The 23,989-nt window shown below is 43.8% G+C and overlaps 2 non-coding genes across 2 annotated transcripts; one reads left to right on the top strand and one right to left on the bottom strand.

Moving 5' to 3' along the window:
- Positions 1–18,751: 18,751 nt before the first annotated feature.
- trnap-agg (transfer RNA proline (anticodon AGG)) lies at positions 18,752–18,842 on the top strand. Its single transcript is given in 2 exon segments — positions 18,752–18,787; positions 18,807–18,842. It is a non-coding gene; the product is annotated as a tRNA-Pro (tRNA).
- A 4,488-nt stretch (positions 18,843–23,330) lies between these two features.
- On the bottom strand, positions 23,331–23,421 carry trnar-ucg (transfer RNA arginine (anticodon UCG)). The gene is given in 2 exon segments: positions 23,331–23,366; positions 23,385–23,421. It is a non-coding gene; the product is annotated as a tRNA-Arg (tRNA).
- Between the last annotated feature and the right edge of the window lie 568 nt (positions 23,422–23,989).

The following is a 23,989-nucleotide window of genomic DNA, read 5'->3' as shown; positions in this document are numbered from 1 at the left end:
AGGCGGTTATTTGCTGGCTCCACCATCTCATTTTATTCCTGTATACAAGTGTCTGTTCTGCCTTCCCTCAACCTCAAGGCAAAGGCTGATGTACGGCGTGGTGGCCAGGTGGTAAGGCCATCTGTCACATAAGCCGAATATCATGGGTTCGACCCCCAACTGCGCCTGGGTGGATTTTATCATATTTTTTTAACATTTTTAAGGTTTCTCCTTTTTTATCTCTATCAAAACCATTCATAATTTTGAATATTTCTATCAAATCTCCTCTTGACATTCACTGCTCTAAGAAGAAAAATCCCAGCTTCTCCAGTCTCTTCCCATAAATGAGGTCCCCCATCCCTGGTACCATTCCAGTAACTCTAGTCTGCACTCTCTCCAAGGCCTTGACTTCTTTCCTAATATGTGGTGCCCAGAATTGAACGCAATACACCAGTGCTTTATAAATGTTTAGCATAATTTCCTTGCTTTTATGCTCTATTCATCTATTAATAAAAGAAAGGAACCCTAATCATTTTTAACATCCTTCTCACCTTGTCCTCCCACCTTCAAAGATTTGTGTGCACACAGCCAATGTCTCCCTGTTCCTGCACCCTCTTTAAAATTGAACCATTTAGAGCTGGTTAATAAATTGCAGGGGAGAGCATTGTGAGCAGTTTCGGGGCCAGTGATCTCCAGAGGGAGCCGATAAAAGGAAATAATCGGCCCCATTAAATTAGTACCATTTAGTTTACATTGCCTCTCCTCATTCTTCCGACCAAAATATATCACTTTGCACTTCTCTGCGTTAACTTTCATCTGCCATGTGTCTGCCCATTTCACCAGTCTCTTTCTGTTCATACTCCCTCTTTGTAGCTATTACTATCTGCTCTTACTCTCTGTTCTTTGTATCTTTCCCATTCGCCAGGATCTGTGCTATGTTTAGCATTTTTGTATGCTTTTTATTTTATTTTAACGCTGTCTGTCTCTTACCTCTTTAGTCGTCCATGCCTGTTTTTTTGTCCAGTAGAGTTCTTGCCCCACAGGGATATAAACTGATTCCGTACCATGTTAAATTTATTTTGAACACCTCCCGCTGATCTTCTGTCATTTTACCTATTAACAGATTTGCCCAGTTTAATGTGGACAGTCTCTTCCTCATCCGTTGAAGTCGGCCCCACCCAAATCTAGAATCTTAGTAGTTGTGTCGCGTTTCTCCCTTTCAAACACTACGTTGAACTTGATCATGTTATGATCACTATTAAATAAATGTTCATGCACCTTTAGTCTGTTGAATAAATCTGACTCATTACTCATTCCTAAATCAAATATGGCCTGCCCGTGTGTTGTTTCTAAGGCATATTGTTGTCGAAAACTATTCCGGATGCACTCAATAAATTAACTTTCTGATAGGTGCTAGTCTGCTTATCCCTATCTATATGAAAATTTACATCCTCCATTAAAACCACTCTGCTTTTCCTACACGCTTGTCTAATTTCTGCTTTTACTAGAACTAGGGGGCATAATCTTAAAATAATGGGCTGCTCATTCAAAACTGAGATGAGGAGAAACTTCTTCACTCAGAGGGTGGTAGGTTTGTGGAATTTGCTGCCCCAGAAAGCTGTGGAAGCTACATCATTAAATAAATTTAAAACAGAAATAGATAGTTTCCTAGAAGTAAAGGGAATTAAGGGTTACGGGGAGCGGGCAGGAAATTGGACATGAGTCTAGGTTCGGAATGGTCATGGCCCTGTGGGTAGTCGAGTGGGCCCAGGGGCCGTGTAGCCTTGTTCTGCACCTACTGTGCTCTAATTCTGTGTTAGATTTCAGGAGATGGTTTTATTCCTGTTCCTGGCTGGGGTGGAGATCGCCTTTACAGAAGGTAAGTACTGTAGAAAATATAGGGACAGAGTGATCTCCTGGAAGAATTTCGATCGCCTAGATGGGTCGGAGAGGAATTTCCCAGATTTTTTTCTCCCAAATTGGCCATTGGGTCTTTATCTGGTTTTTCGCCTCACATGGGTTCGGGTGGATGCAGAGTGATAGAAGATTTGAGGTTAGGATCAGATCAGCCATGATCTTATTGAATGGTGGAGCAGGCTCGAGGGGCCGATTGGCCTACTCCTGCTCCTATTTCTTATGTTCTTATGTTCTTTATAAAATCTAGCACTTCACAGCTGCGATCAGAGGGCCTCTACTCAACTCCCACTGCAGTCTTAAATTTTTCCTAGCTCTTAATTCTAACCATAAAGTCTCCATTGCCTGCTTGTCTCTCATTATAGTCTCTCTTATGATTGAAGTCATTTCACACTTAGTCACTAAGACTACTGCTCCCCCCTGTACCATTTCCCTATCTTTCCTGTAGACGTCCAGCAGACCTTCCACCACTCTGTATTACTGCCAACTTGAGATGAAGGCTACAATTCCATGAACCTTTCATCTTCTTTTGTACCTGTCCAGCAGTTTGAAGTAATTAATGTACGTAGACTTTTAACACTTTCTGCTCCTCCACGGTTCCTAAATTCTCACCTTTTTGAATATACTCTGATCTATATTTCTCAGGTCTAAAGTGGATGATCTCACGGTTCTCCACTTTGAACTCAATCGGCCACAGTTTTGCCCACTCATTTAATCTATCAATGTTCCTTTGGAACTTTCTGCTCCCACCTACACTACTTACTTTGCCGCCTAACTTAATGCCATCAGCAAACTTGGTTATAGGGTGGACGTCATCGAAATTTGAAAAAGGGCTGGGAATGGGAATAGATCAGCGGGCTGAGCTGACAGGGCATTGGAATTCGGAATGTATAAAATGCAGTCTCCAATGCTCCACTTATCTGCATCAGACTGAAAGTAATTTGTAATACATCATCGATCCATACTGGTCGCTGTAATCTGAGGTTGTAGCTCGGTGTTTCAGTTTGGAAAGGGTTGGGTCTCGTTGGCACAATCGGTTGACAAGGTCAGCTGTCAGCTCAAATAACTGATGGTTCCATTAACGATCGAGTAATCTTTACCTTATTGTCTCACTGTTTCAGGTTTCAACGAATGAACACAAATGTGCTGCAAACATTGCCAGCTGGGCCCGGCTGATATTCCCAACATTTACCCTGCGGTCGGATAGCAAGCACATCAAAAATATATAAAAGCCTGAGACTGGCTTCACGGAAATCAGAATTCATCTTAGCAGACTAGGCCCCGAAAGGACGGATGGGAGGCCGCACTGGTTGCAGGAGAGCTGGTTCACTGTGACATGGATATTTCCGCAGTGAGCCACACCAGACTCTCTCCATGTTTCCACAATGAATGTCACACCGTTTATTTTAGAAAAGCAAAATGATATTCACATCCTCACTGGCTTCAGTTGATTTGTGAGAGATCATTATAAGATCCTGCAGGGCTGCCTCGGTTAATAACAACTGTTTTAATCTACATTTCAGACACGGCAACAAATCTATCGTTTGGTTGCTGTTTTCTAGAGCCTGGAATGAGTGAGGCCGCGAAAGCAGCTCTCTTCAATAACCCGCTGCTGGCAAATAGCAGCGAATGTGGCCTCAGACAGCGCATTACAGCCCATTTCTGGGGAACAAGATACCACTGAAGCAGAGTTCTGCAGAGCTTTGCATCTCTCGCCTATAGGTGACACCATGGAGATCGATAACATAGAATCATAGAATATTACAGCACAGTAGGGGGCATTCGGCCCATCGAGCCTTTGTAAGAGTGAACCAATTAGTCCCACTCCCCTGCGGGTTCCCCATAGTCCAGCATATTTTTTTTATTTCCAAGTGTTTATCTAATTACCTTTTAAATGTTAGTATTGAATCAGCTCTGCACCTAACTGAAGTCTTTCATCACTTGTACCATTCCAGTAAATCTCCACTGCACACTCTCTGAGGGCTTGACATGATTCCTCACTGTGGAGCCCAGAATTGGCCACAATACTCCAGCTTGTGCCTAATTAGTATTTTATGAAGTTTGAACATAAATTCCTTGCTTTTTCCTCAATTCCTCGATTTATAAAGTCATGGACCGTGAATGCCCTCCTTACAGCCTTCTCAACTTGTCCCACCACCTGCAAATACATGTGAACGTACACCCCCAGGTCGCTCTGTTCCTGCCCCCACTTTAAATGAAACACGTGGTTTATTTTGACTCTCCTGATACTTCCTACCAAACTTAATTAATTTGTCAAATTTCATCTGCCATGACCATTTCGCCGGTCTGTCGATGTCCTCCTGAAATCTGCCAATAACATACTCACTACTTATTACGTTGCCAACACATCCACAAACTTTGAAATTTGACTCGCTATACCCAACTCCAGGTCATTTATATATAACAAGAAAAGAAATAATCTTAATACCCATCGCTGGGGGACCCACTGCAGCGAAGGCAGCGCATTACTGCCAGTGAAGCAAGATACCACATGGCCCAGCGAGGTCTCCTCATACACAGAACACATTGACAGTGAAATCCCAGGGCCTTCCAACAACAGTTCGCGTTTTGTTTACCTCAGTGTGTAACTGCAGGGTCATTAGGTTTTGAATCAGGAGGTCAGAATGACCGAATGGTCTAAGGCGCTCTGTTTAGGTTGTAATTTCCTTTCGAGGCGAGTGTTCGAATTCCACTTCTGACAATTTGTCCTTTACTTATACAGAACGATTTTATCTAGATTTTTTGGAGGTAATTTTTCAGCCCAGTTGATTTATTCCTTCCAGAAAACGAAGCCCACTTCCATCCAAGGCAGGTTTGTTTCATTGGTTGTAAGTATGTATTGTGTTGGCAGTCAGCAGAACAGGGCAAGTGGAATCAATCCATTGTGCTTCAAACTTGCAGTTCCACATCATAAATTATCAGATAGGGCCCATATCATTCCACAGCAATCTTCAGTGGCTTTGGAAGAAGGCTAATGTAAACTAGCATATTTACTTCAGGACTTAAAGACACTCAATTAAAGTCTTTTTTTAGCAATCAATAACCTGTGATCCTTTTAAATATATTTAGGTGTGCCCATGTTAGATACACGTGTATTTGCGAGTTGCTAATGTGTTGAATGTAACTGATTTTGCGTCTCTGTTATTTACTAATATAGTTAGATGTGTCTGTATTATTATTTTTGTATTGGGTGGGGGATCTGTGTCAGTAATAAATGTAATAAATGTATATCTGAGCGCTGCAAATGTCCAGTCCGACACCATTCTATCTTCCCATTGTCCCTGTTATGTTCATTAATAAATAGACATTCTTATTATGAACACAGCTAGCTTTTGCTAGTTACTTTATTGAGCTCATGTGGACTGGTACAGTATCTGTAGAGGCTTCCATCTTGACTGCTGCCTTGTGGGTAGCCTAGTGCCTCATGGGTAATGTAGTCTTAATATATATACAGCTGAGTAGTGTAGTCTTATATACAGCTCTACACAGCTCTACGGCTCCACCTAGTGTCCACTATAGAATGACATGTTATTGATCGTTACATCCCTCTTTCTTTGAGGTTTAACAAAATCAATATCAATCATCTTTCAAGAAAACAATTAAGATAATATAAGTAACACTTTTGTTAGTGCTCTATAAACATAAACATTTTCAAAACAGTCAGCCCTATTCAAAGCTTTACATTGTACTCAAAGATTAAGTCTATCAGGCTCTTTTACTTCACGTGTGGATCTTCTCAACACGGGTAAGTCTGATGTGTCTTCATGAGATTGTTCTGGAGGTGAATGACAAGATGCAGTTGCGGCATTCTCATCAATCTGGTCTTGAATAGATCGAGGTCTCCTTGCAATCTTTGCTTGGAGAGGGTTTCAGTGTTTCCTTCACTCTTCATGCCATAACTCTCAATGTAGTCAATGCACTCTCGAAAAACTGCTGGCAGCTGGATCCCATCATACAGCATAGTCCTCTCAGCAGCCTCGGCTAATGGAACACCAAAGATTGGCCTGAGGGAAGAATGAGTATCGCCCGGAACTGCTTCCTGCTCTGGTGCAGGCTTCTTCTTTTTCTTTTTCTCTTTCCACTGCTTAACAACATCTGCTGCGGTTATATCTTTGGACTTTTTCTCCTTTTGTTTTCCTCTTTGTGCTTTTCTTCCTTTGGCTTCTCTTTGACCATAAAGTATTTTTCCTTCTTCTTGGAGAAACTAGGCTTTTTGAAGACATGGATACCTTTCGCCTTTTCATCCTTGATGGGCTCTCTGCTTCATCACCTGAGTCATCTGGTCTGCTTATGGCACAGTTTATACGGTAGTCTCTCTTGACCAGTTCTAAGTCTTCACAAGCTTTGTCACCTAGTATCGAATCAAGTCGATCAGCCACAACAGAAAACAAGAGATGATGCACTTTTGTAGTGTCCGTGTGTAGATAAAGACACTGAAGACAGGAGTTGGTTCATAGGTATTTACTAAGCAAGTCTGGGGGGGGGTTCTAAAGGATATACACAATACACAGGCTTATATAGCCCAAGTGGCAATTACCGGCATTGCGCACACCTGGGGCTCTTAAAGGCACATACACCACAATTGCTTTTAAAGGCACATACACCACAATTCCTCCCCTTCTAGCTAACTAGTACATCATATTTTAAGTAATTATTAATTACATGTTATATGCAAAATAATATACATTGCTGTATTAATTAATTATAAGTTAGTCTCTCAGGAGGCTTCCTGACTCGGTCCGGATAACGCCTCGGGGGTGTAGTAGTTTCTGGTGGTGTAGTAGGTTCTTCTGGTAAGGCTGATTCAGCTTGAAGGCCAGTGTCGGGTTCATCGGGTTCCGGTATCACCGGATCGGAGGTAGATATGGGTATCTCTACTTCATCGTTAGATGTATAGCGTGGTGGTGTAGGTTGTCCCTTTTCGGATGACTTGATGATTTGGTCAGCATGGTGCCTTATTATGCTTTCTCCGATGTCCACGGTATACATCAATGGTCCTAGTCGTGTGCAGATAGTTCCAGGCTGCCATTTCTCGGTACGGTAGTCCCGGGCCAAAAGCGGTTGGCCTATCTGGAAGGCCCTAGTTGGCCTTTCATTCATGCCCTGAAACTGCCGGTTCTCCACGTCCCTTCGGATGTTGGGCTTGACCAAATCCAGCCGGCATCTTAGGTTTCTATTGTAGAACATCATGGCGGGAGTTTGGTTTGTAACCATATGTGTTGCATTCCTATATGCAAATAAGAAGTTATCCACCTTGTGCTGAAGTTTTATTTTTTCATTACCCATGGCCTTTATGGCCTTCTTAAAGGTCTGGACAAACCTTTCAGCCAATCCATTGGTGGCGGGATGGTATGGGGCGGACGTGTAGTGCTTTACCCCATTGTTCTTTAAGAACTTTCTGAATTCTTCGGACACAAATTGCGGTCCATTATTAGAACATATCTGTTCCGGCAGCCCATTCCTGGCAAATATGGTCCTTAATACTGTGATGGTTTTTTCCGTGGTGGTGGAGGACATCTTTATTACCTCCGGCCACTTGGAGTGTGCATCAACTGCGATTAAGAACATTGAGTCCATAAATGGACCAGCAAAGTCGATGTGCACCCTTTGCCAGGGAGATGAGGGCCACTCCCATGGATGTAGAGGGGCCTGTGGCGGAGCATTTTGGACCTTCTGGCATCCTAGGCAGCTCTTGGTCATGTCTTCGATGTCTCCATCGATACCTGGCCACCATACAAACGCCCTAGCTAGGTTCTTCATTTTCACTCCACCCAGATGCCCCCCGTGAAGCTCCTTTAGCACTTTATCCTGGAGTTTGGGTGGAATCACCACTCTGTATCCACACATCAAGGTTCCTCGGCACACTGACAGCTGTTCTCTTCTTTGCGAGAATGCTGGCAACAGTGGTTCGCCGTGTGCTGGCCATCCCTTCATTGTTAAATCGTAGACCCGTGAGAGAGTAGGGTCATTTCTGGTCTCCCTTTCAATGGCAGACTTTGTCACCGGTAGACATTCCACTATGGTAGAGTGGAATATCTCTACTGGGTCTACTGTAGGTGCCTCTTCTATCGTTGGCAACGGCAGGCGCGATAAACCGTCAGCATTCCCATGCTGTTTTGACCCTTTGTATTCAATGTTGTATTGGTGTGCCCCTAGAAAAAGGGACCACCTCTGGAGTCTTTGTGCCGTCATAATGGGGACACCTTTCTTAGGGTTGAATATGGAGATGAGGGGTTGATGGTCAGTCAGCAAGGTAAATTTTTGTCCGTGTAGGTAATGGTTGAATTTCTTCACTCCCCATACCAGGCTGAGGGCTTCCCTGTCTATCTGGGAATAGTTACGCTCAGCTGAGTTCAATGAGCGTGACGCAAAAGCTATCGGCCGTTCCGAGCCATCAGGGAATCTATGGGACAATACCGCTCCTATGCCGTAAGGGGATGCATCGCACGCCAGTCTGATTGGTAGTGATGGGTTGTAATGAGCCAAAACTTTCTCGGATGTGATTAAGTCTTTACATTTATGGAAGGCACGTTTACAGTCTTCGTTCCATTTCCAAATCACTCCTGTGCGTAGAAGATCATTAAGAGGGTGTAGAATAGTTGATAAGTTCGGTAAAAATTTATGATAGTAATTTATTAATCCCAGGAATGACCTCAATTGTGAAACATTTTCAGGTGCTGGGGCTTTTATAACTGCTTCAATTTTTTCAGGTGACTTATGCAACCCTTCCTTATTAATTATGTGGCCACAATACGATATCTGATTTTGGAAAAATTCGCACTTGTGGCGATTTGCTCGTAGGCCCCGTTCTTTCAGCCTAGTGAGCACCTGCTCCAAATTGGCAAGGTGCTCGTTGTCGTTTTCTCCTGTTATAAGGATGTCGTCTAGGTAACACTGAGTCCCCGGAATCCCTTGCAGGACTTGCTCCATAGCTCTTTGCCAGATAGCTGGAGCTGATGCTACTCCAAAAACCAGTCGATTGTACTGGTACAGGCCTTTGTGTGTGTTTATTGTGAGATACTTTTTAGAGGTCTCCTCAACCTCCATCTGTAGATATGCCTGGGCCAAGTCAATTTTTGTGAAACGTTTTCCTCCGGATAGTGAGGTGAAAAAATCTTCTATCCTCGGAAGAGGATACTGTACCGTGTGAAGGACCGGGTTTACAGTCACCTTAAAGTCCCCACAGATGCGAATTTTTCTCTGTTCTTCAGAGTTATTTTTCAATGCTTTTTTCATGACTGGAACGATGGGCGTTGCCCATTCGCTCCAATCTATTTTGGATAATACGCCTGCCTTTTCCAAATTCTCCAGCTCTGCCTCGACTGCCGGACGTATTGCGTATGGCACCGGTCTTGCCTTAAAAAATTTGGGTATTGCTGCATCTTCCACTTTTATTGAGGCGGTGATGCCTTTCAAGGTTCCTAGTTTCTCTTGAAACACTTCTTTGGCGTTGGCCAAGATGTCTTTTAATCGTTCAGGTATGATGTCATCATTGTTTTTTTCCTTACTGGTCACCGTCAGTGCCTGAATGGAGTGCCAGTCTAAACGTATCTTCCTTATCCATTCACGTCCCAACAACGGTGGACCACCATCTTGTAGAATGTATAAATACAACTTTTGTATTTCTTTGCCGTTGTATACCACAGGCACCTTTATTTTTCCTTTGGGGTATACTTTCTGCCCCGTATATGTTTTTAAGATAATGGATGTGTCTTTTAGAGGTATATGCGAAAATAGCCTCTCGTAATCTCGTCGATTTATTACGGTTAGAGCTGATCCTGTATCTAGCTCCATTTTAACTGGGGACCCTGCTATTATGAGGGTAACCCAAATGGTCTGGTAATCTTCATTGGCAATTACATTATGTAATTTGAGAGAGCTTAGTCTCTTGTTCCCGGAGTCGCTATCGCTCTTCTGGTCTTTGAAGCTACTGTCCATCATCATTTGTACCTTTCTGTGCTTTTCCTTATTGACTCTTTTCCCATTAGTGGATTTTTTATTTTCAGATCGGCATACACGTGGAATGTGTCCCATCTTTCCGCATCGCCTGCATGCTTTTTCTTTGAACCAGCAATCCCTCTGGTCATGGTTGGATCTGCCGCAGCGATAACATCTCTTGAAACCCCGTGTCATTTCATGGGTGCCGAAGTCCTGTGGCCTTTGCTGTATCTTTGCCGCTCCTATTGCACTGAAAGCCTTGTCCAGTGTTAAATCTTTTCCAGAAGATACCTTTTTTTGTGTTTCTACACTTAGGGGATCGCAGATGAATTTGTCTTTCAGAGAATCTGCCAGTCCTGCCTCGAATTGGCAGTGTAGGGTATCAACAATCTCCTCAAAATTCTTGTCCATCGGTTCGGCTGGAGTGATTAAGTTGCGTAACAGCTTGTATGTTTCTGCGCCCATTAGATCCAGAAGCACTGAAGCTTTTTTTTCATCTTCTATTCCATTTGCGGTGCAAAACACCTCCACTCTTTCTACATATGTGGTCCAATCCTCTATCTTGTTATCAAAAACATCAATATTGCCAAAGTTAGGCTCTGTTTCGTTATCAAAAGCATCAATATTGCCAGACTTAGGCATTTCAAAAAAAAGATATGGCGCTTCCCGCGCTTTTTTTTTTCTCTCTGTAGCAACGATATGGCACTTCCTGCGCTTTCCCGTCGCTGCTACCGATAACAATGCTGTTTTACTGTGGTTTCCGTTTATTCACTGTTGGAGACTCGTTCCCGACGGAGGTCTAAACACTGACCTGCTTGCCGTGCCGGCCGTCTCCCGAGTGCACCCTCCCAGTCCGTTATTGCTTGCCTCCGATTTCGCTGCCTGTCTCAGCTGTAGAGCCCGCCGCTGGAGCCCCAGCCTGATGCCCAGGAAGGATTAGCGCAGTACCTGCCACCAGCTTGGCCAGCTGGTGAAACCACAGTTTCTATTACTTCCTTGAGTCTTCTGGACGCTGGAGGAATCGATGTCCTTGAAGTGCTGCCGAATTGCAGGTAAGTCCGTTTCCACTTCGTCGCCACTGTAGTGTCCGTGTGTAGATAAAGACACTGAAGACAGGAGTTGGTTCATAGGTATTTACTAAGCAAGTCTGGGGGGGGTTCTAAAGGATATACACAATACACAGGCTTATATAGCCCAAGTGGCAATTACCGGCATTGCGCACACCTGGGGCTCTTAAAGGCACATACACCACAATTGCTTTTAAAGGCACATACACCACAACTTTGTCTTTGACTGTCACTTTAAGTCTGCATACACCTAAGCTATCTATGTTCTGTCCGTTATAGCTCTTCAGTAGTACTGACTTTTTCTGTATTTTCGGCTTTTCTTTCATATTTTTTATGTCACTCATACTGATTAAGTTTGCTTTTGCCCCAGTGTCCAGTATCAATGTAACTAATGCTCCATTTATCTGCAGTGGGCTCATCCATTTGTCCCCTTTTACTGCATTGACTTTATGTTCAGCATTGTCCATTTCTGAGGGCTGCACATTTTCTGTATTTTTTTTGATATCGTCACATGACACCATTCCTACAAAAAATGTCTCACTTAAATCATAAGAACATAAGAACATAAGAAATAGGAGCAGGAGTAGGCCAATCGGCCCCTCGAGCCTGCTCCACCATTCAATAAGTAATGGCTGATCTGATCCTAACCGCCAATCCACTATCACAGAACCATCTCCTGAATCTAACAGAATTAGACACACGAAATAGGAGCAGTATCAGGCTACACGGCCCCTGGGCCCGCTCCGCTACCCACAGGGCCATGACCGATTCGAACATAGACTCATGTCCAAATTCCTGCCCGCTCCCCGTAACCCTTAATTCCCTTTACTTCTAGGAAACTGTCTATTTCTGTTTTAAATTTATGTAATGATGTAGCTTCTACAGCTTTTTGGGGCAGCATATTCCATGGACCTACCACCGTCTGAGTGAAGTAGTTCCTCCTCATCTCAGTTTTGAAAGAGCAGCCCCTTATTCTAAGACTATGCCCCCTAGTTCTAGTTTCACCCATCATCGGCAACATCTTCCCCGCATCCACCCGATCCAACCCCTTCACAATCTTATATGTTTCAATAAGATCGCCTCTCATTCTTCTGAACTCCAATGAGTAGAGTCCCAATCTACTCAACCTCTCCTCATATGTCCATCCCCTCATCCCTGGGATTAACCGAGTGAACTTTCTTTGTATTGACTCGAGAGCAAGTATGTCCTTTCTTAAGTATGGACACCAAAACTGTACACAGTATTCCAGGTGCGGTCTCACCAATACCTTGTACAACTGAAGCAATACCTCCCTATTTTTATATTCTATTCCCCTAGCAATGAAAGCCAACATTCCATTGGCCTTCTTAATCCCTTGCTGCACCTGCATACTAACCTTTTGAGTTTCGTGCATCAGGACGCCCAGATCCCTTTGTATTTCAGTACTTTCCAGTTTCTTGCCATTAAGATAATAACTTGCTCTACGATTTTTCCTGCCAAAATGCATAACCTCACACTTTCCAGTATTGTATTCCATCTGCCAAATCTCTGCCCACTTACTTAGCCTGTCGATGTCCCCTTGCAGGTTGTTTATGTCCTCCTCGCTCACTACTTTCCCTCCCATCTTAGTATCATCTGCAAACTTTGATATGTTACACTCGGTCCCCTCCTCCAAATCGTTAATATAGATTGTAAAGAGCTGGGGCCCCAGCACTGACCCCTGCGGAACACCACTAGTTACTGATTGCCAGTCTGAGAATGAACCATTTATCCCAACTCTCTGCCTTCTGTTAGATAGCCAATCCTCTATCCATGCCAGAATATTACCCTCAATCCCGTGATTTTTTATCTTAAGCAATAATCTTTTGTGTGGCACCTTGTCAAATGCCTTTTGGAAGTCTAAATACACTACGTCCACTGGTTCCCCTTTATCCACCCTATATGTTACTTCCTCAAAGAACTCCAGCAAATTTGTCAAACATGACTTCCCCTTCATATAACCATGCTGACTTTGTCCTATTAAATTATGATATTCTAAATGTCCTGTTACTGTCTCCTTAATAATGGACTCCAAAACTTTACCTACCACAGATGTTAGGCTAACCGGTCTATAGATTCCAGCCTTCTGTCTACTGCCATTTTTAAATAAGGGTGTTACATTAGCAGTTTTCCAGTCTGCCGGGACCTTTGCCGAGTCCAGGGAGTTTTGGAAAATTATTACCAATGCATCCACAATCCCTACCGCCACTTCCTTCAAGACCCTAGGATGTAAGCCATCAGGTCCAGATGATTTATCCACCTTGAGTCCCATTATTTTACCGTGTACCACTTCCTTAGTGATTTTGATCGTGTTTAGCTCATCCCCCCCTTTAGCCCCCTATTTATCCAGTGTTGGGATATTCTTAGTGTCTTCTACTGTAAAGACTGATGTAAAATATTCATTCAGTGTTTTTGCCATCTCCATATTTCCCACCATTAATTTCCCGGTCTCATCCTCTAAGGGACCAACATTTACTTTAGCCACCCTTTTTCTTTTTGTATAACTATAAAAACTCTTACTATCTGTTTTTATATTTTATGCTAATTTACTTTCATAATCTATCTTCCCTTTCTTAATCAATCTTTTTGTTATTTTTTGCTGTCGTTTAAAGTTTTCCCAATCCTCTATCCTCCCAATAGATTTGGCTACCTTATATGCCCTTGTTTTTAGTCGAATGCTATCCTTAATTTCTTTACTTAGCCACGGATGGCTGTCTTTTCTTTTACACTCTTTTCTTCTCAGTGGAATATATTTGTTTTGGAAGTTGTAAAATAACTCCTTAAATGTACACCACTGATCATGTATCGTCTTACCCTTTAATCTATTGTCCCAATCCACTCTACTCAATCTGCTCTCATACCTTCATAGTCTCCTTTATTCAAGCTTAGCACGCTTGTTTGAGATCCAACCTTCTCACCCTCTAATTGAATATGGAATTCAAGCATGTTATGGTCACTCATTCCAAGGGGATCCTTTACTAGGACATTTTTAATTAATCCCATCTCGTTACACAGGACCAGATCTAAGGTTGCTTGCCCCCTGGTCGGTTCAGTTACATACTGCTCAAGAAACCCATCCCTAATACACTCAATGAACTCATCCTCAAGGCAGCCCTGCCCAATTTGATTTGTCCAATTAATATGATATTTTAAATCCCCCATAATTATAGATGTTCCCTTATTACAAGCCTCAACTATTTCCTGATTGATACGCCATCCAACAGAGTTGCCACTGTTCGGAGGCCTATAGACTACGCCCACTAGTGTTTTTTCCCCTTATTATTCCTTACCTCCACCCAAACTGTTTCATTATCCTGATCTTTTGACCCAATATCATTTCTCTCTATTACAGTGATTCCTTCCTTTATTATCATAGCCACCCCACCTCCCCTTCCTTCCTGCCTGTCCTTCCTGATCGTTAAATAACGTGGTATGTTTAATTCCCAGGCATTGTCACCCTGCAGCCATGTTTCTGTAATGGCCACAAGATCATACCCATATGTAGTTATTTGTGCCATTAACTCGTCTATTTTGTTACAAATGCTACGTGCATTCAGATAGAGAACTTTCAAAGATGTTTTGTGACACTTAGTTCCTGCTTTTCCCCTTTTTAGTTCTTTACCTTTTACTGCATACCTTCTGCCCCTTCCTGACACGCTCTGATTTTTAATTTCCCCACTGCAACCTAAGTCTATGACCTTCTCTGTTGTCATTTTTATTATTTGCTCTCTAGGAATCTCCCCCCCACTAGTTAGTTTAAAGCCCTCTCTACAACCCTAGTTATATGATCCGCCAGGACTCTAGTCCCAGCACTGGCTAAGTGAAGCCCATCCCAATGGAACAGCTCCCTCCTGCCCCAGTACTGGTGCCAGTGCCCCAGGAAGCAAAACCCATTTCTCCCACACCTGTCTTTGAGCCACGCATTTAACTCTCTAATTTTATTTGTCCTAGCCAAATTCGCTCGTGGCTCAGGTAATAATCCAGAGATTATTACCCTTGTGGTTCTGCTTTTTAATTTGACCCCTAGCTGCTCAAACTCCCTCAGCAGTACGTCCTTCCTTGTCCTATCTATGTCGTTGGTACCAACATGGACCACGACAACTGGATCCTCCCCCTCCCACTCCAAGTTTCTCTCCAGTCCAGAGGCGATGTCCTTAACCCTGGCACCGGGCAGGCAACACAGCCTTCGGGACTCTCGCTCTCGGCTGCAAAGAACTCTATCTATCCCCCTAACGATACTATCCCCTACCACTACAACATTTATTTTAACTCCCCCCAATTGAATGGCCCCCTGTCCACGGTGCTGTGGCCAGGTTGCTCATCTTCCCTGCAGTTCCTGCTCCTGTCCTCACAGGGAGTAAGAGCCTCGAACCTGTTGGACAAGTGCAAGGGCTGCGGCTCCTCCAACACTACCTCCTTGGTCCCCGCACCTGCCTCACTTCTAGTCACACCATCCTGACCCTGGCCACGGACTACATCTGAATTAATTAATCTAATTGGTGTGACTACCTCGTGATACACAGAGTCCAGGTAACTCTCCCCCTCCCTGATGTGTCTCAGTGTTTGAAGCTCGGACTCCAGCTCTTCAACACGGAGCCGGAGTTCCTCGAGCAGCCAACACTTACTGCAAATGTGATCACTTTGAGCATCAATGTCCTCAATCACATTAACTTGTTGCCCTTTCGTTGTTTTTACTTTTGAAAAGCATTGCTTGGCAAAGTGATTCTTTCCATTACACTTTGTGCACATTTTTCCAATCGCTGGGCATTGTCTTAACTGGTGTTTGTAACCACAGCGTTTACAATTAAAAATTTCATCCTCCGATTGCTTTTCATTTCTGTTCTGCCCACGTTTCTTCCCCTTGTAGTCCACAGCACCGACAGCAGCATTATCACTCATTGCAATCGCATCATTATTGATTTCACTGAAAGTCTTCGTGTGCTTTCGAGCTAGCTCGCTGGCTTGGCATATTTTCACCGCATTTTCCAAATTTAGTTTGGTTTCTCTCAACAGAGGTTCCCTGACTTTTTTATCATGAATACCAAACACAATCTGGTCACGAATCATGGATGCTTTGAGCTCAGAGAAATTACATGTCTGTGCTTTCAGTTTCAGATCAGTTATAAAGCTAGCAAAAGTCTCATTTTGTTGCTGTGTCCGAGAATGGAAGATGTATCTTTCATACGTCTCATTCCTTTTGGGAGCGCAAAGTGCATCAAATTTTTTTAGCACATCTCCTCATTTTTCTCTGTTCTCCACTGGATTAAATACAAATGTATTAAATACCTCTATCACCTGTGGGCCTGCAACCGTAAGCAGCAATTCTATCTTCCTTGCGTCTGGCTTCGTACCGAATCCGATGGCTGCAATGCAGAGTTCGAATTACTGTTTAAAAGTCTGCCAATTGTAGTCGATTTTTTCTGTGAGATTCAAACGCTCTGGTGGCTTCAAATTCTCCATGTCGCTTTTCACAATTTTCAGCAGATCTTCACCATCCTGGTACCATGTTATGTTCATTAATAAATAGACATTCTTATTATGAACACAGCTAGCTTTTGTTAGTTACTTTGTTGAGCACATGTGGACTGGTACAGTATCTGTAGAGGCTTCCATCTTGACTGCTTCCTTGTGGGTAGCCTAGTGCCTCATGGGTAATGTAGTCTTAATATATATACAGCTGGGTAGTGCAGTCTTATATACAGCTCTACACAGCTGTACGGCTCCACCTAGTGTCCACTATAGAATGACATGTTATTGATCGTTACAGTCCCCACTTAGGACACGGCAGACCAGCTGTTACATTCGGATTCAACTTTGCTTTCATCAACCATGTTGATATTTAGACAATGTGAAGTTTACACGATAAAAACTCATGTTCCACCAGACTCACTGCTACCACCTAAGCGTTCCTCAATCTTTCTGATAAAACCTGAGTGTTCATTTCTCACTCTGATATCTCCAGAGTATTGCTTACTCTCACTGATAGCTCCTCAGCGTCCCGTACCCTCTTCGATACATTCTGAGCGCCCCTTACACACTCTCATACCTCCCGAGCGCTCATTAAACCTCTCTGATACCGCCTGAGTTCCCTTTCCCTCTATAATACCTTCTGAGTGTCCGTTACTCTCTCTGGTATCCATTTAGAGCCCTCATACCCACGTGATACTATCTCAGAAACCCTTCAATTCCCTCACAGCTTCTGAGCTCCCCATTGCTCTGGCAATCCCCTCTGAGAAACTCTGAGACTCCCTGATGCCAGGAGCAACGTGTGTTTGGAATGTTGCGGTGCAGGAGAAAGTGGGCAGAAACAGCTGCCTTTACATCGTGTGCGGGGAAAGGTAAGTAGATCTTGTATGTGAGAAGAGCGCAGAAACGTTTTGCCTGAAACTGCGCCCTTGAGGCAAGTTTTGTGTTGTCGGGTAAACTGCTACAGTGAAAGCACAAAATTAAAACAGAACATATTGGAAATATTCAATAGATCAGGCAGCATCTGAAGAGAAATTTTCCTTTTACCAGACGTCACTGTCCACTTTCAATTACACTTCACGTAACTTATAGCTTACAATTTCAACTCCTCCGTGCAAGAAAAAGTTTGGGCTGAAATGAGGACTTTGCTGATTTGTGCAAATAGAGTGAGGCAGCAAAACAAAACTTCCCACTGCGGATTGGGCAAGGAAAGGACTCAGGAGTCTTGGATGCGTTGAAAAAGATCTAGTCTTAAATACAATAACGGTAGAATTCAAAACAATGCGTGTAGAGCACGGATGATTAGCGACCCACCGCCTTAACCCCTCAACCACCTCGCTCCATAAACAGAGCTCAGAAAGCTCTTTGTTTCCTTCTTTCTCAATGCAAAGCCCTTGACTCAATGCCGGCTTTCAATTATCAGTCACCAGTATCAGAAATGAAATCACACGGGTGTGGTAGCGTGGCCGAGCAGTCCAAGGCACTGAATTTAAAACTCCATTCTTTTCGGGGGCGTGGATTCGAAACCCACTCCTGTAATAAAATTGTATTGATTCTGTTGTTGCCCGAAGAAATGCTCGCTGCAAAGTTAAAAATATATGATGGAGCGAACGTTGATCAGGTCAAGTAGCATCTAGTGAGACAGGCACTTCATCAACAATCCCTTCATTAAGCAACATCATGCGCGAAAAAAATGTTCTTTTTATTCCTTCCTGGAACGTGGGCCTCGCTGGCAATCCCTATCAAACGTAATAACGACGAGGATGGGATCCAGAACCCACGCGTACAGAGCCCAATAGATTAACAGTCCATCGCCTTAATCTCTCGGCCACCTCGTCTCCACCATACACTGCTCTCAGCCATTCCATTTCCTGCATTTTGCATTTAAGCAGAAATACCCTGAAAGAAAGTTCACTTCACCTCTTATCCTGCCCGTGCACACAGACCTACAATGGTGAAAATGTACAATCAGCTTAATGTAAGCAAAAGGCCTTCCGCTGCTTCAGTTGAGGGACTGTCAAAAATGGTCGGTTTGCAGCCAGATTCAGAAAAGAAAAAGCGTCTCCCAGTTAATTGAACGACCGCGGCAGGACTACAACCTGCAATCTTTCGATAACTGAAAAACTCGCAACCGAAGTCAGACGCCTCATCCATTAGGCCACGCGGCCGCTGAAGCTGCTGAGCCTCTTCTTATGGGGAGAATTGTGAGCAGATTCAAGGAAACTGCTCGCAAAAACAAGCGGATTGAGGAAAAGATAAACATATTTTAACTGAATGAACAGGACTTCTGCGAGCTGGGTTTGCACCAGCGCAGGGAATCGCAATGCAACTTGAAACATAACATCGGCGGCTCGTTGGTCTAGGGGTATGATTCTCGCTTAGGGAATTTCTGTGGCTTAAACATGCGAGAGGTCCCGGGTTCAAATCCCGGACGAGCCCCGCCACATTTAGTTAAACTCAACACCTCAGTGATGAAAGCTGAAATCGCTCTACGTTAAAAAAAACGGAATGATCCGGGACTGTGAGCTCTGCCATTTTAAACAGACACAGAATGATCCGGGATTGTGAGCACTCCCGGTATAAACAGACCCAGAGTGGTTAACAACTTACCACGACCCATTCCATTAAAGACAGGCCTGATTTTCAATGCTTATGAAATCGATGGCAACACAAATCGGACTGTTTCTATTATAGGCGGCCGGTTACAATGCCCGCTCTTCTGCTGGACGACAAATTGAAGGTTTACTCCATTATAATTTTTCCATTAATCTCCGTCATTTCTCTCCAGCCAAATGAACTGAGTGTAGGTGTCAGCCGTGGCTCAGCGGCAGCAAAGTCAAGCAGCACTCCAGAGACTTGAGCACATAATCCAGGCTGACACTCCAGTGCAGTACTGAGGTAGTGCTGCACTGTTGGTGCCCCCGTCTTGCTGGTAAGACGTTAAACCGGGCCCTCCGATCCCATGAGAATATGCCGAAAAGAACGAGGATTTCTCGCCCATTATTTAGCTCTCAACCAAAGACACTAAAACAGAAAGTCTCTTCATTAAGGTTGATCAATATTTTTGAAATTACATTGCCTCCTAAAGGAGAAATTTATGTTTCTGCTCCCTAAACATTTGCCTCTGGTCCCGCTGCTCTTTCATTCGGTGACAATCTCAGCAGAAGAAAGGAGGAATTCGACAATCCCCGAATCACGATCACTGCTCCACATTCATTCAAGATGTTGAAGAATTGCAGTGGTCTCTTTTAATTTTAACAAGATATGAGTAATGCATGGGGCACAGACCAGGAGCACCAGGGCGATTCTGACGAAATTGCATTTGAAAGTTTATTTTAGGCAAGTTTCAGTTAAAAGCTCGGAAAGGGGACCAGTATCAAACGTAATAACGACGAGGATGGGATCCGCATTCTCGATTAACAGTCCATCGCCTCAACCTCTCGGCCACCTCGTCTCAACCATGCACTGCTCTCAGCCATTCCATTTCCTGGTTTTTGCATCTAAGCAGAAATACCCTGAAAGAAAGTCCACTTCACCTCTTATCCTGCCCATGCACACAGATCTACAATGTAGAAAATGTACAATCAGCTTAATGTAAGGAAAAGGCCTTCCGCTGCTTCAGTTGAGGGGCTGTCAAAAATGGTCGTTTTGAAGCCAGATTCAGAACAGAAAAAGTGTCGCCGAGTTAATTGAACGACCGCGGCAGGACTCGAACCTGCAATCGTCTGATAACTGAAAAACCTCGCAACCGAAGTTAGACGCCTTATCCATTAAGCCACGCGGCCACTGATGCGGCTGTATCTCTTTTTATGGGGAGAATTGTGATCAGATTCAATTAAAATGCTCGCCAAAAAGAAACGGATTGAGGAAAAGATAAACATATTTTAACTGAATGAACAGGACTTCTGCGAGCTGGGTTTGCACCAGCGCAGGGAATCGCAATGCAACTTGAAACATAACATCGGCGGCTCGTTGGTCTAGGGGTATGATTCTCGCTTAGGGAATTTCTGTGGCTTAAAATGCGAGAGGTCCCGGGTTTAAATCCCGGACGCGCCCCGACACATTTAGTTAAACTCAACACCTCAGTGATGAAAGCTGAAATTGCTCTACGTTAAAAAAAACGGAATGATCCGGGACTGTGAGCTCTGCCATTTTAAACAGACACAGAATGATCCGGGACTGTGAGCACTCCCGGTGTAAACAGACCCAGAGTGATTAACAACTGACCACGACCCATTCCATTAAAGACAGGCCTGATTTTCAATGCTTATGAAATCGATGGCAACATAAATCGGACTGTTTCTATAATAGGCGGCCGATTACAATGCCCGCTCTTCTGCTGGACGACAAATTGAAGGTTTACTCCATTATAATTTTTCCATTTATCTCTGTCATTTCTCTCCAGCCAAATGAACTGAGTGTAGGTGTCCGCCGTGGCTCAGCGGGGGCAAAGTCAAGCAGCACTCCAGAGACTTGAGCACATAATCCAGGCTGACACTCCAGTGCAGTACTGAGGTACTGCTGCACTGTTGGTGCCCCCGTCTTGCTGGTAAGACGTTAAACCGGGCGCTCCGATCCCATGAGAGTATGCCGAAAAGAACGAGGATTTCTCGCCCATTATTTAGCTCTCAACCAAAGACACTAAAACAGAAAATCTCTTCATTAAGGTTGATAAATATTTTTGAAATTACATTGCCTCCTAAAGGACAAATTTATGATTCTGCTCCCTAAACATTTGCCTCTGGTCCCGCTACTCTTTCATTCGGTGACAATCTCAGCAGAAGAAAGGAGGAGTTCGACAATCCCCGAATCACGATCACTGCTCCACATTCATTCAAGATGTTGAAGAATTGCAGTGGTCTCTTTTAATTTTAACAAGATATGAGTAATGCATAGGGCACAGACCAGGAGCACCAAGGCGATTCTGACGAAATTGCATTTGAAAGTTTATTTTAGGCAAGTTTCAGTTAAAAGCTCGGGAGGGGGACCAGTATCAAACGTAATAACGACGAGGATGGGATCCGCATTCTCGATTAACAGTCCATCGCCTCAACCTCCCGGCCACCTCGTCTCAACCATGCACTGCTCTCAGCCATTCCATTTCCTGGCTTTTGCATCTAAGCAGAAATACCCTGAAAGAAAGTCCACTTCACCTCTTATCCTGCCCATGCACACAGATCTACAATGTTGAAAATGTACAATCAGCTTAATGTAAGCAAAAGGCCTTCCGCTGCTTCAGTTGAGGGACTGTCAAAAATGGTTGGTTTGAAGCCAGATTCAGAACAGAAAAACTGTCGCCCAGTTAATTGAACGACCGCGGCAGGACTCGAACCTGCAATCGTCTGATAACTGAAAAACCTCGCAACCGAAGTCAAACGCCTTATCGATTAGGCCACGCGGCCACTGATGCAGCTGTACCTCTTTTTATGGGGAGAATTGTGAGCAGATTCAATTAAAATGCTCGCAAAAAGAAGCGGATTGAGGAAAAGATAAACATATTTTAACTGAATGAACAGGACTTCTGCGCGCTGGGTTTGCACCAGCGCAGGGAATCGCAATGCAACTTGAAACATAACATCGGCGGCTCGTTGGTCTAGGGGTATGATTCTCGCTTAGAGAATTTCTGTGGCTTAAAATGCGAGAGGTACCGGGTTCAAATTCCGGACGAGACCCAGTCACATTTAGTTAAACTCAACACCTCAGTCATGAAAGCTGAAATCGCTCTACTTAAAAAAAAACGGAATGATCCGGGACTGTGAGCTCTGCCATTTTAAACAGACACAGAATGATCCGGGACTGTGAGCACTCCCAGTTTAAACAGACCCAGAGTGATTAACAACTGACCACGACCCATTCCATGAAAGACAGGCCTGGTTTTCAATGCTTAAGAAAGCGATGGCAACATAAATCGGACTGTTTGTATAATAGGCGGCCGATTACAATGCCCGCTCTTCTGTTGGACGACAAATTGAAGGTTTACTCCATTATAATTTTTCCATTTATCTCCGTCATTTCTCTCCAGCCAAATGACCTGAGTGTAGGTGTCAGCCGTGGCTCAGCTGCAGCCAAGTTAAGCAGCACTCCAGAGATTTGAGCACATAATCCAGGCTGACACTCCAGTGCAGTACTGAGGTAGTGCTGCACTGTTGGTGCCCCCGTCTTGCTTGTAAGACGTTAACCGGGCCCTCCGATCCCATGAGAGTATGCCGAAAAGAACGAGGATTTCTCGCCCATTATTTAGCTCTCATCCAAAGACACTAAAACAGAAAATCTCTTCATTAAGGTTGATCAATATTTTTGAAATTACATTGCCTCCTGAAGGAGAAATTTATGTTTCTGCTCCCTAAACATTTGCCTCTGGTCCCGCTACTCTTTCATTCGGTGATAATCTCAGCAGAAGAAAGGAGGAGTTCGACAATCTCCGAATCACGATCACTGCTCCACATTCATTCAAGATGTTGAAGAATTGCAGTGGTCTCTTTTAATTTTAACAAGATATGAGTAATGCATGGGGCACAGACCAGGAGCACCAGGGCGATTCTGACGAAATTGCATTTGAAAATATATTTTAGGCAAGTTTCAGTTAAAAGCTCGGAAGGGGTACCAGTATCAAACGTAATAACGACGAGGATGGGATCCGCATTCTCTATGAACAGTCCATCGCCTTAGCCTCTCGGCCACCTCGTCTCAACCATGCACTGCTCTCAGTCATTCCATTTCCTGGTTTTTGCATCTAAGCAGAAATACCCTGAAAGAAAGTCCACTTCACCGCTTATCCTGCCCATGCACACAGATCTACAATGTTGAAAATGTACAACCAGCTTAATGTAAGCAAAAGGCCTTCCGCTGCTTCAGTTGAGGGACTGTCAAAAATGGTTGGTTTGAAGCCAGATTCAGAACAGAAAAAGTGTCGTCTAGTTAATTGAACGACCGCGGCAGGACTCGAACCTGCAATCATCTGATAACAGAAAAACCTCGCAACCGAAGTCAGACGCCTTATCCATTCGGCCACGCGGCCACTAATGAGGCTGTACCTATTTTTATGGGTAGAATTGTGAGCAGATTCAATTAAAATGGTCGCAAAAAGAAGCGGATTGAGGAAAAGATAAACATATTTTAACTGAATGAACAGGACTTCTGCGAGCTGGGTTTGCACCAGCGCAAGGAATCGCAATGCAACTTGAAACATAACATCGGCGGCTCGTTGGTCTAAGGCTTTGATTCTCGCTTAGGCAATTTCGCTGTCTTGAAATGCGAGAGGTCCCAAGTTCAAATCCCGGACGAGCCCAGTCACATTTAGTTAAACTCAACACCTCAGTCATGAAAGCTGAAATCGCTCTGCTTTAAGAAAAACGGAATGATCCGGGACTGTGAGCTCTGCCATTTTAAACAGACACAGAATGATCCGGGACTGTAAGCACTCCCGGTTTAAACAGACCCAGAGTGATTAACAACTGACCACGAGCCATTCCATTAAAGACAGGCCTGATTTTCAATGATTAATGAAAGCGATGGCAACATAAATCGGACTGTTTCTATAATAGGCGGCCGATTACAATGCCCGCTCTTCTGTTGGACGACAAATT

The sequence above is a fragment of the Somniosus microcephalus genome, unplaced genomic scaffold (assembly GCF_052327205.1).
Source record: "Somniosus microcephalus isolate GS21.2 unplaced genomic scaffold, FLI_Smic_1.0 unresolved_chr1, whole genome shotgun sequence".
NCBI classification, from domain to species: Eukaryota; Metazoa; Chordata; class Chondrichthyes; order Squaliformes; family Somniosidae; genus Somniosus; species Somniosus microcephalus.
This window is presented reverse-complemented; position numbering and strand designations above follow the sequence as displayed.